Source organism: Chiloscyllium plagiosum, unplaced genomic scaffold, assembly GCF_037043375.1.
Source record: "Chiloscyllium plagiosum isolate Xiang-an unplaced genomic scaffold, Cpla_swu_hap1 HiC_scaffold_12, whole genome shotgun sequence".
NCBI classification, from domain to species: domain Eukaryota; kingdom Metazoa; phylum Chordata; class Chondrichthyes; order Orectolobiformes; family Hemiscylliidae; genus Chiloscyllium; species Chiloscyllium plagiosum.
The window spans coordinates 87,533,432-87,551,374 of NW_028270150.1; the positions used below are offsets into that span (position 1 = coordinate 87,533,432).

Genomic DNA, 17,943 nt, shown 5'->3' on the forward strand with positions numbered 1-17,943 from the left:
GGATGTTAGCCAAGAGAGATGTAGTTAATATGACCTTTAAACAATTGAAAGTAATTGCTTTAAAAAAGCATACTGTAAATAAAAAAGGACATTTTATTCAAAATGTGAGTACATCTCTTCTAAAAGGACATAAAATCAATTTGTTCTTTTTTACTAAATTTGGTTAAACCGGATGAAAGCTGTCAGGAGTTGGAATGGAAAGGAACTTAGCAAAATTATAACCATGGGTGATCCATTACTAAGCAAACTGGTACAGGTATAGACTGAAGTTTCTGGGTTCACATAAGCTTTATCCTGGGGTCTTAAAACAGGTTACTAATGAGGTAGAAAATATATTGGTGTTAATTTTCCAAAATTTCCTAAATTCAGTAAGATCCATCGGACTTGAAACTCAAGAGGTGGAGGAGGCTGAAAACAGGAAACTTACTAGCCAGTTAGCTTGATGTCTGCCATGTGGAAGATGTCAGAATCAACCACTAGAGAGATTAAAGCTGTACACTTTAATAAAGCTCAAGGTAGTTGGGAAGAGTCAGGATGGTTTTGTCAAAGTGAAATCACATTTCATCACTTTTAGACTTTTTTGAAGGAGTGACACGTGATGTGGATAAAGAACAGCCTATAGGTGCACTGCACTTGGATATCCAGAAGGCATTTGATGAGGTGCCACAAAGATCATTATGGAAAATGAAAGCTCATATATACGCACTATAATGGATAGATGATTGCTTTTTGCTAGAGTATGCATTTATGCATCTTTGTCTTTTAGGTAAGACGTAATTACAGAAGTTCAACAGGTGCCTGTGCTGGGGCTTTAATTGTTTTCAATTTATATCAGTGACTTAAATGTGGGGAGTAAAGTAATTATAGCTAAATTCACACAAAAAGTTAGGTAGAAAAGGTAAGGTAAAGAAAACATAAGGGAGTTGCTGACAGATGCAGATAGATTAAATGAGTGGGCAAAAATCTAGCAGATGGAGTACTATTTGGGAAAGTCTGAGGTTATTCACAACAACCACCCTCAGCAGAAAAAAAATAAGAGCAATATTACTTAAATGGCAATCGAATGCAGATTTCCAAGGAGTTGAACATAAATGTAAGGATGTTATACTTTAATTATATAGGGCATCATCTCAATACTTCATGCAATTTTAGACTACTTACTTAAGGAAGGATGCAAATGCTGTGGAAGTGGTTCAGAGAAGACTTACAAGACCACTCGGATCTCGGATCCATCTGAGGAAACTACACACCTTTTCTGGAGCAGAGATAACTCTTAAGTAATGAACTTGGGACAAGATACTGCAAACCCTGTATTTGCTGACTACAATTTATCCACTTTTACCACAGGTATGCTCTCCAATCTTTGAGCAGAACAGTAACACAAGACTTTTAAAACATCTCAGTTAGTTTACTAAATAATGAAATAAATTTATAAATCTGGACCTACAAAAGACCTGATCTACCAACACGCTCATAACTCTAGAGGTGCCGCATAACAAAAAACTTACTGCATTTCCTTTTTGAAGGAAATATTTTTAATTCCAAAAAGCACAATATTACATTGGCTTTCATCAGGATGCCAGTTTTAGAAACTTCATATTAACGCTTTACAACAAAAACAATTGGCTGGAAATGCAGAGAAATACTGGCACAGAACACATTATCAATAAATAACTAGATGGTATACAAATGTGGGGCAGCAAATTAAATTATCACTTGCATTTATGTAATGTCTTTTATTATTTCAGGTCATACCAGAATGTTTCATAGTTAGTAAAACAATTCAGACACGTAGTAATTTGCATAGTGCAAGAAAGACAGTAGCTAACTTGTGTGCAAGGTTCCAAAACAGCAATTAAAAAGTGACTATTCTGATTTTAGGAATGTTGGTTGACGTTTAAATACTGGAAAGAACATTGGAGGAATTGTGTTATGCTTCTTCAAATAGTGTGGTATTGGAAAAAGCCCAGCAGGTCAGACAGCATCTGAACAGCAGGAGAGTCGACGTTTTGGACATGAGTCCTTAATCAGGTGTTATGAAGATACGGGTGCACTGTAACTTTAAGAAAGTTAGCAGCTAGCAGAACTACCCTATAGCACTAAGTGTTCTGAACAAGATAAAATGTAACCTTTTGGTCCAGCAGCTAGTGTAGCTGGTTGCCTGGAGACAAAAACAAATTTGAATTAGGTCCATCAGTTTAAATTATACCCCCAAAAAATACCAAACTCCAATCAAATTTGCATTTAGTATATTGACAATATTAAAGCCTAATGGCAGAATTCAATGTGTTGGGGGAATAAGACTGGGAAAAACTGAACAGTTGGGACTGAACTACCAAGCCACTAGCATGTACAGACTGTCCGAAAAATAGCTCTCTTAAAGGTGCCTTTATCGATCAATGAGGAGAAAGTGAGGTCTGCAGATGCTGGAGATCAGAGATGGAAATGTGTTGCTGGAAAAGCGCAGGTCAGGCAGCATCTAGGGAACAGGAGAATCGACGTTTCGGGCATTAGCCCAGAAGAAGGGCTAATGCCCGAAACGTCAGTTCTCCTGTTCCCTAGATGCTGCCTGACCTGCTGCGCTTTTCCAGCAACACATTTCCATCTCTTTATCGATCAATGACCGGTGAAACAGAAATCCCTAAGAAGAAGAAAAGAAGACAGAAGAAGATATAAAGAGATGATTCGACAGTTGGCTGGTTTTGAAATTTGATTTTTTCAGTAAATCTTAATTGGGGTTTTACTGGACTAGTACTAAAGAAGGTAAGTAAAAGATAGGTTAGAGGAAGGAGTTGTAAATTGTTGTTAGTTATTTATTCTCTGTTATACTTTACAAAATAAAATTGTTAATTTTTTACTTTAAATAGTTCTTGGTCTCCCAAATTTTCACAGATTACTGCACAGGATAAATCTTTTCTGTGTTGCTGGTTTAAATTAAGCAAGCAGAAGGGTTGACCCAGTTACGTAACAGTTTGGGGGCTTTTGTCTGCAATTTGAACTGTTTGGGTCTTAGATTCGTGATCTGAAGTGGCTTAGACAGATTTGAATAGATTTGGGGGTACAAAAAATCCCAGCAGATTTAAACACTTGCAGATTTAGTGTCCTAGATCTTTAAATAAAATGTAAGTGAGACAATGCCTAATTTTAGTGACTTGTGGTTGATTAAAAGCGAGAAATCACTCTTAAAATTGCGAAAGAGGTTCTGAGATTTAAAGGTGATTTTCAAATTTGCCTAGAAAGTTGAGAAGGAAAGAAAAAGGCCGTACTTTTAGAATTAGCAAAGAAATTAGATTTGGGTTTGACCAGGGACAAAAGTAAAGCTAAAATTCTAAGGGAATTACTCAAACACTTAGGTGTGTCAGAGAGGTAGAAAAACATGAATTATCATTAAGGAAAATGGAGTTAGAAGATAAATGGGGGCGGAGAAGAGGGAGTGAGGAGTAGAGAGAGAGAGAGAGAGAGAGAGAGAGAGAGAGAGAGAGAGAGAGAGAGAGAGAGAGAGAGAGAGAGAGAGAGAGAGAGAGAGAGAGAGAGAGAGAGAGAGAGAGAGAAAAGAGAGGAGGCTCTTAGCTGAGCAAAGAGAGAGAATTTGAACTTGAGAAGTTGCGACTTAGTCAGCAAAGTCAAGTTAACAGGATGGAGATTAAAAGAGATGGTATTGATATATACAAATATGACAAAACTCTGCCACATTTTGATGAGAAAGATGTTGAAGCCTTCTTTATTTCATTTGAAAAGTTGGCTTGGCAGATGGAGTGGTTCAACAATTTATGGGTAATTCTAGTTCAGGCTAACTTGGTAGGTAGAGCTAGTGAGGTGCCGCACTGTCAGATAAGGGTTGAAGAGATTATGAAGAGGTTAAACAGGATATTTTAAGTGCTTATGAATTGGTACCAGAAGCATACAGACAGTGGTTCAGAAGCATAAAAAGGAGGAACCAGGTCAGATTTATGTTGAGTTCGAAAGAATCAAACATGGTCATTTTAATCAATGGGTGTGTGCTTTGAAGAGAGATAGATCCTTTGAAGCTTGAAGAGAAATTATTCTGTTGGAGAAGTTTAAAAACTCATTTCCAGAGATGACAAGAATTCACGAGGAGGAACAGAAAGTTCAGGAGTGAGAAGGGCAGCAAAATTAGCAGATGAATATATTGATGCATAAGACAAGCTTCCGGCCAGAATTTCATCCTGTGAGGGATAGAAGGTGGAAGAAAGGGAGATCCTGTACTAGAGTAGAGAGCACTGATAAGAATTTATGACAAGATAAAGAAGCCCAAGAAGGTCGACAGGAGATGAAAGGCCTCAAATGTTTTCACTGTAATGGAGTGGGACACAGAAACGTTTGGTGCCGGTGGTTCCAGAGGGGCACTGGGAAAAGGTGTTTTCACTGCCAGAAAGTGGGACACAAAGTCACAGTGCTGGGTGTTAAAGAAAGGCATTGTGGGGAAAAGATGTGGTAAAAGAAGGTAAGCCAGTGGCATCAGTGAAGGTAGTAAGGGTGACCCCAAGAAGCTGCAGGAGAGTGCACAGCCTAGGCAGGGGCTGGGTATGGAGTTAGTACCTAATCTCTACAAAGAATTTGCCTCAGTGGGTAAAGTTTACTCAGAAAGAAAGAACAGGGGGAGAAGGTCAAGAAGTAATAATTTTGAGATATACAGGAACTAACCAGTCGCTGACAGTAAGGGATGAGAGAATATACATTCTTTCTGATCTGTGACCTAAGAGTGTGGTAATTTGTGGGATGGATGGACAGAAATTTAGCTTTCGCCTACATAAAATCAGGTTAGAGTACCAACTCAATATTGGGGAAGTTACAGTGAGAGTGATTGCCAGAGTATCAGTTCCAGGAATTCAGTTTGTTCTCAGGAATGATTTGGCAGGATCCAAGGTGGGAGTGACCCCTGTTGTGAAGAAGCTCAAGGAAGACCAAGAAACTGAGGAGTTCAAACAGAAATATCCTGGTAACCAGATCTCACTATCATAAGTCACAGCACGAAGCGAAATGTAAAGAGACAAATGGAGGAGTTGAGGTTCAGTTAGCGAAGACCCTGTTTGACGCAATGGTGCAGCAAAAAGCTGAACAGGCAGAGGGTCAGACAAAAGTGTTTAGTCCTGAAAGGTGAAGGGACTTGCAATAGCAAGACAAGATGATAAAAGATATATGGATATGTACTCCAAAAAGGAGGCAGGGAATATTCCAGAAGGTTATTATCTGAAAGATAGAATCCTATGATGGAAATGGAGACCACAGGAGATAGTGCAGAGGAGAAATGGGCCAAAGTGCACCATAGAATCATAGAGATTTACAGCACGGAAACAGACTCTTCGGTCCAACTCATCCATGTCAACCAGATATTCCAATTTCACTTCCTCTGGCAGCTCATTCCATACACGTACCACTATGTGAAAAAGTTGCCCCTGAGGTCTCTTTTCTATCTTTCCCCTCTCACCCTAAACCTATGCCCTCTAGTTCTGGACTCCCCGACCCCAGGGAAAAGACTTTGCCTATTTAACCTATCCAATCCCCTCAATTTTGTAAACCTCTATAAGGTCACCCCTCAGCCTCTGACACGCCTGGGAAAACAGCCCCAGCCTATTAAGCCTCTCCCCATAGCTCAAATCCTCCCAACCCTGACAACATCCTTGTAAATCTTTTCTGAAGACTTTAAGTTTCACAATATCTTTCCGATAGGAAGGAGACCAGAATTGCACGCAATATTCCAAAAATGGCCTAACCAATGTCGTGTACAGCTGCAATATGACCTCCCAACTCCTGTACTCAACACACTGACCAATAAAAAAAAGCGTACCAAATGCCTTCTTCATTACCCTATCTACCTGCGACTCCACTTTCAAGGAGCTATGAACCTACATTCCAAGGTCTCTTTGTTCACTAACACTCTCTAGGGCCTTACCATTAAGTGTATAAGTCCTGCTAAGATTTACTTTCCCAAAATGCAGCACCTCATATTTATCTAAATTTAATTAAATTATCTTCTGCCACGTCTCAGCCCACTGGCCTGCCTGATCAAGATCCCATTGTAATCTGAGGTAACCTTCTTCGCTGTCCACTACACCATCCACTTTGGTGTCATCTGCAAACTTACTAACTATACCTCCTATGTTCATATCCAAATCTTTTATGTAAATGACGAAAAGTAGTGGACCCAGCACTGATCCTTGTGGCATTTCACTGGTCACAGGTCTCCAGTCTGAAAACCAACCCTCCACTGCCACCCTCTGTCTTCTACCTTTGAGCCAGTTCTATATCTAAATGGCTAGTTCTCCCTGTATTCCATGAGATCTAACCTTGCTAACCAGTCTCCCCCATGGGGAACCTTGTCGATTGCCTTATTGAAGTCCATATAGATCACATCCACCGTTCTGCCCTCATCAATCCTCTTTGTTACTTCTTCAAAAAACTCAATCAAATTTGTAAGACATGACTTCCCTTGCACAAAGCCATGTTGACTATCCATGATCAGTCCTTGCCTTTCCAAATACATGTAAATCTCGTCCCTCAGGATTCCCTCCAACAATTTTCCACCACCGACATCAGGCTCACCAGTCTATAGTTCCCTAGCTTGTCCTTACCACCTTTTTTAAATAATGGTACCATGTTAGCCAACTTCCAGTCTTCCAGCACCTCACCTGTGACTATCACTGATACAAATATCTCAGCAAAGGGTCCAGCAATCACTTCCCTAGCTTCCCACAGAGTTCTCGGGTACACCTGATCAGGTCCTGGGGATTTATCCATGTGTTTCAAGACAGCCAGCACCTCCTCCTCTGTAACATAGACATTTTTCAAGATGTCACCATCTAGTGCCCTACATTCTATATCTTCTATGTCCTTCTCCAGAGTAAATACTGATGCAAAATATTTGTTTAGTAGACCCCCCCCAACCCCCATTTTCTGTGGCTCCAAACTAAGGCTGCCTTGCTGATCTTTGAGGGGCCTTATTCTCTCCCTAGTTACCCTTTTGTCCTAAACGTATTTGTAAAAAACCCTTTGGATTCTCCTTAATTCTATTTGCCGAAGCTATCTCATGTCCCCTTTTTGCCCTCCTGATTTTCCACTTAAATATATTCCTACTGCCTTTGTACTCTAACGGTTTTCTCGATCTCTTCTGTCCAAACCTGATACATGCTTCCTTCTTTTTCTTAAGCAAACCCTCAATTTCTTTAGTCATCCAGCATTCCCTATACCTAGCAGCCTTTCCTTTCACCCAACAGGAATATACTCTCTCTGGACTCTCGTCTCATTTCTGAAGGCTTCCCACTGTCTAGCCGTCCCTTTAACTGCAAACATCAGCTGCCAGTCAGCTTTTGAAAGTTCTTGCCTAATACCGTCAAAATTAGCCTTCCTCCAATTTAGAACTTCAACTGTTAGATCTTGTCTATCTTTTTCAATCACTATTTTAAAACTAATAGAATTATGGTCGCTGGCCTTTTAAAGTTGCCATTGATGCTAGTGACACAGGAGTTGAAGCTATACTCCTACAGGAAGATGGGGATGAGATTCAACTGCCAATTGGTTACTTTTCAAAGAAGAGCAACATCCACCAAAGGAAATACTCCATGTTTGAAAAAGCACTATTGAGTTTGGTACTGGCCTTACAACATTTTGAAGTGTATGTCATGAACAATGTGTTGGAGATGGTGGTGTACATGGATCACAATCCTCTTACATTCTTAGAATGCTTCAAAGAGAAGAATATGAGACTATTTCGTTGGAGTCTTATGTTACAGACTTTTAATTTTAAAATGATACGTGTTGCGGGTCATATGTAAGGGTAATGTGTTTGAAGAATAGAAAAAATGAAGCCATCTTTTCATTATGATGGTTCATTTTTTCTTAAGGGGGAAGGTGTTATGAAGATGTGGGTGTACTATACCTTGAAGAAAGTTAACAGCTAGCAGAACTACCTAACAGCACCTAGTGTTCTGAACAAGTTATAATGTAACCTTATAGTCCAATAGCTAATGTAGTTGGTTGCCTGGAAACAAAAACAAATTTGAATTAGGCCCAACATTTTGAATCATATCCAAAAAAAATGCCAAACTCCAATCAAGTTTGAATTTAGTATATTGACAATATTAAAAGCCAATGACATAATCTGATGCTTTGGGGGTATAAGACCAGGAAAAATTTAACAGTTCGGAGAGAACTGCCAACCACCAGCATATACAGACCGCCCGAGAAACAGTTCTCTGAGAGATACCTTTATCGATCAGTGACCGGTGAAACAGGAATCCCTAAGAAGATGACAGAAGAAATATAAAGAGAAGATTTGACAGCTGGCTGGTTTTAGAATTTAATTCGTTTCAGTAAATCTTAAGTAGGGGTTTTATTGGACTTGTATTATCGAAGGGTAAGTAAAAGATAGGTCAGAGGAAGCAGTTGTAAATAGTTGTTAGTTAATGATTCTCTTATACTTTAAGAAATAACGTTGTTAATTTTTATTTTAAATATTTCTTGGTCTCTCAAAATTGCACATATTACTGCATGGGATAAATCTTTTCTGTGTTGCTGATTTAAATTATGCAGGCAGGTTTATCCCATGATGTAACATAGGAATGAGAATCATTCTGAGCTCAAATCGATGAATCATTTGAACACTCAACCTCCCACCTCAGCGTTACAAGTGTTAACTGAATCTGTTTTTATCACTGAGGATTTAAAATAAAAACATACTACTCACCTAGAGTGTAAAAACTAACTACTGCTGTGTGGCAACTCAGTCCCTGAGATAAATAACAAGAGGACTGAAAGAATATGCATTGTCCATTGAATGCACATAACACAAAGCAGATTTGCAAAACCAAATAGAGAGATTGAGAAGTAAAGTGTCAAAGTAATGATAGACTATAGAAGATATCTCAAGGAACCACCATGTAGAATACAAAATTATCTTTTATATAGATCCTAATCATGTTCTCAGGATATCCAAGAGAGATTCATACTTAGTGAATCACTTTTGATGCGGTTATTATTTTTGTAGGCAATGTAATGCAGCAATATGCCACAACAGCAGAAGAACAAAGTGAAAAGGCAGATAGAATTTTGGCTAACTACTCAGTGAAAAGAAAGTGGTTCAGTCAACGATATACTTCATCAGGACTGCATAGAAGCATTAGTCAGAATTATCCAGTGAAGTCCATCAGCAGCACTTCAGTCTATAGCTTTGTGACTGAAAGTGAGTGTTGACAAAATTAGTCAAACTGAAGACTTTAACCTCATCAGTAGTGTAAATTAAAAGGACAGGTACACCCACATGCTCCCTATACCCATCAAACTCTCCCACTTCCCTCATCCAAAGCCACATCTTCTCCCCACACTCCCCATCTATTCACCAAATCACCATGCATAGCATTCAGGGAGGTTGGCCATATCTAGTTAAATATAACTTTGTTTGAGGTGCACATATGGTTGGCCATTTGCCATACTAATTAGATCTGAACAAAGCTTGTAATGGTAGGTTTTGACCACAAATGGTTCTATTTTATATAAAAAAAACTTAAAGATAACAGTTTCAAACAACTGAAATATAGATTACAACAGACAAACCAAAGAAACATTTTTCAAAAATTCGCAAATTTAAATGCTTTACTGTGTGGTTCTCTATTTAGTTTGAAAGTAGGGGAAAAGTGAAAATTGAAGTCCACAATTGGCAGCGATCAAGAGATTGAGTGTTTCTATATGGCATTAACTCTATTTACAAACTGATGAATTGCATAATCAGAACAGAAATGCACTGTACAAGCAATAAGAAACCTTCTCCCTATGCTTTTCACACAAAGTGAAACAAAATTATTGAACTTGATTCATGTTTCTTGTACAAATCCTGAATACAGATGTAAACATTTTAAAACATTAACAGTTAATCATAGAATCCTACCTTCTAATCCAAATTCCTTGCTCTTTCCCCCAGGCCTGACATGCTTTCTCCAACAGCCATCTATCTAATTACATTTCAAAAGTCTCTTGAATTTTCTTGCACAATCTTTTCAGATGATGTTTTCCAAATATGAAAATGCTGTGTAAAAGTTGTTTCACTAACACCTGGCTTGTTATTATTTTTGATTCTCATCCCTATTATTTGAACATAAATATTGTTCCCAAGAGTGAAAATTAACCGATGGCAACCATGTCCCTCAGAGAAATAACAAAAAAGTTTAAGAAAAATATGTATATTTTATTAAATACACAAACTACATGACATACTTGCAATAACAATTCAATAGTTTGGGAGGATAATGTTCAAAATAATAAAGACGATAGAGGAGATAGAAAATAGCCCTCAACTGACTTGCTGTTCAAAGTGACAAAATCTCCACTTATGTCCCACCCAACTTAAGCATCTATCTAGATGTCTACACTACATCCTAGATCCAGTGTTCGCCTTCTGTCCAGTGTCATAAAATTAAGAGAATGCCGACAACACATAGGTTAATTGGGCTGGTACAGAATAGAAAATTGCAATCTTGTGTAAAAAAAAATAAACAGGAGTCTTCACACACAAAAAAAGAGGAATTTCTGAGGCTCTGTTCACTCCAAGCTGGCTCTGAGCGAGCTAGACCAGTGTGCGTGCAAGGACTCTCCTCCTTGACTAATAAGAAAAGAGAAAGGGAAAAAAAAATAGAAAATTGCAATAAAACAGCAGGACCCAATTTGTTTTGGGGAGTTGACTGTAACATGGAAATGCCTCTTCACATTCCCATTAGCTTGAATTTGGATAACTATTTTGGAACAAATTCATATCTCATTAATCAACGGTTTACTGGAGTGAAATACTTCCCTGATGATAGAACAAAAATACAGAATAATAAATTAACATTGCGTCCGAATGATGTTAAAAAGGTGGTCACTTTGAATCTTACCCCCATCATACTGGAGTACTTCTAGGAACGACCCTTAAGCAATAGACGTTTGGTACAGGAGCCATAACAAAATGTTACTCTCATTGCACTAGACTAATATTTAATGTAAACTTCTATGTTACTGAGTACAGACTTTGCAGTGGGTTGATGGACAAATAAACATTCATGTTCTTTTCAAGCCCAGTGACTCAGTTACTTGCTGAATACCGTGCTCCCTTAATTTATGACATTCCCATTTACATCTCAGTGTACTCCTTACTTCAGGTTGTATTCTGACATCCCTAACAATTTTCCTTGGTAATCCGTGATTATCCTTTGTAATCCGTGATTATCCTTTGTTTTTTATCTGAAGCTCTGACTCAAACTTCCTGAAATCTGGCTTAATTAACATCTCATTCTCCCATGTCATTTATCATTATACCTCACAATTTCATAAGGCCCTGATTTATCCCTACTTTTACACTGCTCTCAAGACAATATCTTACCTGCTCTGGTCCCTGTTAATCTGTTCCCATCATGTTTCTATGTATCCCTTATGAGCTGTTTGGCCATTTTGTTGATTCCATCGTTCCTGCATTTCCCTTCAGATGTCCCCCCTTCTCCATTCCACAACTTATGATCTTATTCCCCTCCCTACCACATGCACTATAATGCTTCCCCACCCTCCCTTTCATCTCTCTTGCCCTCTTCTGCTTCCCAGTCTTGTGTGATTACTCTTATGCTTCATTCTTTTCAATCCTCACCCTTTCTCCTCTCTCCTACTGCAGCTCCCATTCTCCGTGTTCCCATCTGTCTCCCTCCCTTTACCTTACCCTTGTTCAATCTAATACCTGTCCTATTACTACCTTCCTTCACTGTCTCCCTACCTTCTACCTGCTTCTTTCCCTCCCTCAGGCAATGACCACCCTTTTTTTATTATTAATTCAAGGAATGAAGGCATGATTGGCTCGACCAGCATTAATAGCCCATCTCCAGTTGTCCAGAGGGCAGTTAAGAATCAGTCACATCGCTGTGGTTCTGGAATCACATATAGGCCTGACCAGGGAAGGATGACAACTTTCTTCCTGAAAGGACATTAGTGAACCAGATGGGTTTTCCGACAATCAATCCACAGTCAGCATTACACTCTTAATTCCAGATGCTTACTGAAATCCTACTCCCCCCAACTCCCTTCTCTCCCAACCACACTTGCTTACTCAATCCACACCCTCCCAGGTCCCATCTCATGTCCCAATTTTCTTACGCCCTTCACCTAAACCTATTCTCACATCCCATCTTTCCTTTTGTGAACACTCTTTCCATCTACCCAACCCATCCTTATCCATTTTCTCTCCTAACTACTTACCTCCCCCATACAAACTCTATCATTCAACCAAACCCTATTGGCCCAACCTCCTCTCTCTCCCAAGCTCACTCATTGCCACCCCCTTCAACTTCCTTTCTAATCCCAGCCATTCCTTGTCACTGTTCTACCCCAGAGCTCATCATAAAACACCCATCAACTCATCCTCCTCTCCAATCACTCTATCCATCCCACCTTCCTGCATCCTCAATTCTTTTTTAGATTAGATTAGATTACATTACATTACAGTGTAGAAACAGGCCCTTTGGCCCAACAAGTCCACACCGACCCGCCAAAGCGAACCCCACCCATACCCCTACATTTACCCCTTACCTAACACTACGGGCAATTTAGCATGGCCAATTCACCTGACCCTGCACATCTTTTGGACTGTGGGAGGAAACCGGAGCACCCGGAGGAAACCCACGCAGACACGGGGAGAACGTGCAAACTCCACACAGTCAGTCGCCTGAGGCGGGAATTGAACCCGGGTCTCAGGCGCTGTGAGGCAGCAGTGCTAACCACTGTGCCACCGTGCCGCCCACGTGCTATCCACACTAACATCCTAATCCTGCTAATGAGCCTCGCATCACCCGTTTCATCTGTTGAACCCAGTCCTCCACCCATTAGACTGTCCACCAACCCGCCTTATGCTCTACTCACCCCCCAAAGCCAAGTTCAACCCCCCGAGCCCCTAACAGCCAATTCTTCTCCATCCCATCCCAGATAACCCCTCCAGCTCTCAGACCTTAACCCAATCCTAAACTCCATTCCTCTGCCTTCAACACCTCAGACGATTCACCTACCACACCACTCAAAATTCTTACCTCTCCCATATGACCCATCTCCAACTCCCACCTAACCTAACCACCCTCTTTCTCTCTTCAACCCATCTGACCACTCCCCAATTCACTCCATTCCACCTGCCACATCTACCTATCCTCATCATCAAAACCAAATCACTCTACTTATATTCATGCCCTACATGCCCCAAACTCCTCCTGTTCCTTCTACTCCAATGAACCTCCTACCCATCAAGCTCCACCTGTTGCCACAAATCTAACCCTTTTCCTTCAGACTCATCCAACACCCCACTTCCCTTCTCTACATCAAAGCTTCTATTTCCCCAAGAGCTCCAAACCAACTCACAGCCTTGCTCCTATCCCCATGTCCCTACCCTTATAAGCTTGCTTCCTAACCCATACCTGAAAGCCCATCGTGCCTTTCTCTCTTATCCACCCAACCATCTAAACTGTCCCAACTCACCTACTCATCTAACACCATAACCACCCTATTACTCATCTAATCCTGTCCCCAAAACTGAACCCCCACCTTCCCTCTATTTATTTAACCCCCTCCCCCGCTACTCATTAACTGGTGCCACCTCATCCCTACACAAGCAAACAAACCTACCGTATCAATCTCATGCCCGAAACCATCTCACTCCCATCCTACCATCTAATACTCCCCCACCTCATCCACCACTCATCTAAGTACCCAACCTCCCTACTAACTCCTACCCAACTAACCATTGCCCACTTCTCTACTGCCCATCTATACACCCCACCTTTCAATTACCAGCTTAATCTCCAAGCCTTCTAACTGCCTGCAATCGTTTTAACCCAACTCCTGTCAAACTCACTGAACATCTCCCTTTCCTCCCAACTTCCCGTACCTACTGTCCTCCGTATAGCTACCACTTCCATTCTTCACCTACCCTCCCATTTACCTTCCTCTTGCCATCTGTACCCCACAAACAATCCGTACACACCAGAAAACCCCAACCTCTTAACACACTCTAACCTCTCCCATAACCTCTACATATCACCCCCAACCCTTCTAAACATCCCCATCTGACCCCTACCCTCCCAAACCCCATATCACCATATCCATTTACCTACCGCTCCCACCTACCCATCTAGTAATCCCCAACTCCACCAAGCCTAAGTCACTCTCCTCCCCTCTGTACTGGTAGCCCACCTGTGCCAATCTAATCTCTCTCTGAACGTCCACCACACCTAACTTCCTTTACCCATCTAAGTTACTCTCACCACCACCAATTCTAAACTAACCCATCACCTCTCATATCATCTAACCCTCCTACCTCTCTTCTCCAATGGAGGCCCATCTAACCTTCCCACTTACCTCCCCCACTGAAGGCCCATCTAACACACTTACCTCCCTCCCACCCACTTCAATTTAATCCCCACCACCTACCCTCTGCACCAATCTAATTGCTCACTACCTAACCCCATACACTCATCTAATCCCTGCCACCTAATGCTCCCACACCCACTAATCCATCACCTGACCCCTACACCCATCTAATCCCTCGCCACCTGACCCCCCGCACCCGTCTAATCCCTCACCACCTGACCCCCCGCACCCGTCTAATCCCTCACCACCTGATCCCCCACCCGTCTAATCCCAGCCACCTGACCCCTTGCACCCGTCTAATCCCCGCCACCTGACCCCCTGCACCCAGCTAATCCCCCGCCACCTGACCCCTCCCCCCCGCCTAATCCCCCGCCACCTGACCCTCCCCCCCCCAGTTAATCCCCTGCCACCTGACCCCCACCCCCCCACACCCGGCTAATCCCCCGCCCCGCACCCGGTTAATCCCCCGCCACCTGACCCCCTGCACACGGGGTTAATCCCCCGCCACCTGACCCCCTGCACACGGGGTTAATCCCCCGCCACCTGACCCCCTGCACACGGGGTTAATCCCCCGCCACCTGACCCCCTGCACACGGGGTTAATCCCCCGCCACCTGACCCCCTGCACACGGGGTTAATCCCCCGCCACCTGACCCCCTGCACCCGGTTAATCCCCCGCCACCTGAACTCTTTGCACCCATCTCATTCCCTGCCATTTAACCCTCTACGCCCATCTAATCCCTCATCACCTGACCCCATCTAATCCCCAACACCTGAAACCCCTGCACCTGTCTAATCTCCTGCCACTTAACCATCTACACCTGTCTAATCCCCTGCCACCTGACTCCCTTTACCCAACCAACCCATCACCTGAATCCCCTGCACTCATCTAACCCCCATCACTTGTCTAATCATCCAGCCTGAAACGTCGATTTTCCTGCTCCTCAGATGCTGCCTGACCTGTTGTGCTTTTCCCGCACCACTCTAATCTTGACTCTGATCTCCAGCATCTGCAGTCCTCATTTTCGCCTTGTGTAATCCTCTGCCACCAGTCTCCCTTTACCCATCCCATCCCCTACCACCTACCCATCGAAGTTCCCCATCTCTCCTCATCTAAACCTCGCTACCTTCCATTTTCCCCCACCTCCCTCAACCTGCAGCCCACCTGTCCCTGTCCACCGGACCAACCTCCTTTTAGCCAATGGAACACCCGCCTCCCCGTCCCCTCCAATTTGTCCATTCCCCTCCATCACAGTCACCCGAGATCTCAAGTCAACTCCACCTCCACTTACCCCGGAAAGCCGGGCCGAGTTGCGCTCAGTGACTGCGGCTCGGAGAGACGGCTGCTTCATCTCCCCGGCAGTGAAGAGCCCGCTGTCCGCGCGAGACCAACCGTCACCCGCATCGCCATCTTCCCCGACCACAGCGCGCATGCGCCCCCCACCGGCCGGACGGTTGGCCAGAGGCTGCGCTCGTTGTCCTCAAGGACAGCAACGAGTTGCACTTAGATGGCGCCTTACACATATCCGCAGAATTGATCAAACCTCTTCACAGTCGTTCGTTCTCACGTAGCCACAGTGTGTAGTGTAGTAAATGCGGAGTTAATTTGAGCAAAATAAGCTCCAAAAGCATTCATTAAAAATAAATGACAATCGTCTCAAGGAGGGCGACGTAAAATCGAGAGAAGGAATAAAGCGTCTCAAGAAGTTCAGAGGAGAAAGGAGAGGGGTTTAGTAGATTCTTGTCTCAACGAGGCAGCTGATTGGTAAGTACATCAAGTCTTTAAAGTGAGAGGGAGGTATTCAGTTTATGTTCAGCTCATCAGTCTTCTCTCAAAAACGTAAGCTTGACACGAACGTACTAGTAATGTGAAATAGTATAGTAAAGTGTAAAGAGCAGGAGTGTTCGTGTTTTTTATTAACTTAATGAAATATGATAGAGTTGACAGGTCAGATGATGTGTTGTGGCTGCAGCATCTCGGAGCTGCAGTATGCCAAGGTAATCCAGAGTGATCACATCTGCAGCAAGTTGTTTGCTGCTGAAACAACTTCAGATCCAAGTTGAGCATCTGGAGTTTGATCTGCAGACATTGTGCAGCATCGGGCAAAGTCACCTAGACACCTTGCTGCAAGTGGCAGTTACACCCCTTACATTAGGAATTCAGCCCTGATCTGTGATCAAGAACAGGAGGCGGGGCAAATGTTGTGACCCAAGAGGCAACTGTCAAGGAGCCTCAGTCGCTATAATTGTGCAAGAGTAGCAAACTTCTCGCAAGCAGTGTGGGTATGACTAGTACTGTAGGGAGGATGAGCAACCAGACCATGGTGAAGGGAGCCATTCAGGTGGGAAGAGGAAATAAGAATATAGTAGTAAGAAGAGACAGTATAATTGGTGGGATAGATGCTGTTCTCTGCAGCCGTGACTGTGAGTCCTGAAAACTATGTTGCCTGCCTGCTGCAGGGGTTAAGGACATAATCATGGGGCTAGAGAAGAACCTGGAGTGGGAGGGGAGGGATCCAGTTGTTGTCATCCAGCTGGTACTAACAACATTGATAGGACTGGAAAGGAGGTTCTCTCAAAAGACTTTGAATAGTTAGGAGCTAAATATAAAAGCAGAAGCTCCAAAGTAATAGTCTATGGGTTACTACATGAGTCACAGACAAATTGGTGTTGAGTAAGTAAAGTAAATGAGTTAAATGAGTGGTGAAAAGATTTGTGTGGATTTTAGTTTATGGGGCACTGGCACCACTACTGGGGCAGAAGGGAGCTCTGTCAGACAAGTTTCACTTGAGTTAGCCTGGGAGCATTGTTCTGGCAAATTGAGTAACTAGAGCTATAGAGAGGGCTTTAAACTAATTGCTGGGGTGGAGGGTGGACAGCTAGCTGGCAGAAGATGCAGGCTTGCAAATCAAAAGGAAATGGTATTATTGTAAGGCAGCTATTTTGACAACATACCCAGAGTGGGACAAAAAGGAACAGAGTGTAGTAGAGTGCATAAAAAAACAGCCATTAGGGACAAAGGGGGAAGAAAAGGTAACAAGGCAAAATTAATGGCTCTTTACACTAATGCATAAAATATTCATAACACAATAAATGAATTAACATCAGAAATAGAAATTAAGATCTTATAGCCATTACAGAAGACATTATTGCAAGGATAATAAAACTGAGAACTGAATATTCAAGTGTATGTGACCTTTCAAAAGGACAGACAGGAAGGGGAGGGTTAGTATGAGATTCATTAGTAGGAGTTGGAATTAGTACATTAGTAAGAAATGATCTTGGCTTAGATGATGCAAAATCCATATAGGTGGATAAGAAAACAAGGGGAAGAAGACACATTTGCAAGTAGTGCCTCAGAATACAGTAGTTATTCTGAATAGTTAGCTCAGGATAAAAGATCCACTTGGAAACATTGATTATTTCATGGTAAAATGTAATATTCAGTTTGAGAGTGAGAAACTTTGCAAACAACTGTGCTCTACTTAAGTATGAGTAATCACACACACAGGTGAAGAATCCTGAGAATTCTTTGAAGAATCCTGAGATTCAGGAAACACCT

The 17,943-nt window shown here is 42.2% G+C and overlaps 1 protein-coding gene across 5 annotated transcripts in view; it reads right to left on the reverse strand.

The window, feature by feature from the left end:
• fndc3a (fibronectin type III domain containing 3A) overlaps window positions 1-15,797 on the reverse strand; it is a 216,312-nt gene extending 200,515 nt beyond the window's left edge. For 4 of the 5 annotated variants that reach the window (XM_087993027.1, XM_087993026.1, XM_087993024.1 and 1 more), the window contains exon 1: window positions 15,674-15,797. The gene's annotated coding sequence lies outside the window, so the exon portion shown is untranslated. The remainder of the gene's footprint in view (window positions 1-15,673) is intronic. The other variant, XM_087993025.1, reaches the window with a different exon arrangement.
• Between the last annotated feature and the right edge of the window lie 2,146 nt (window positions 15,798-17,943).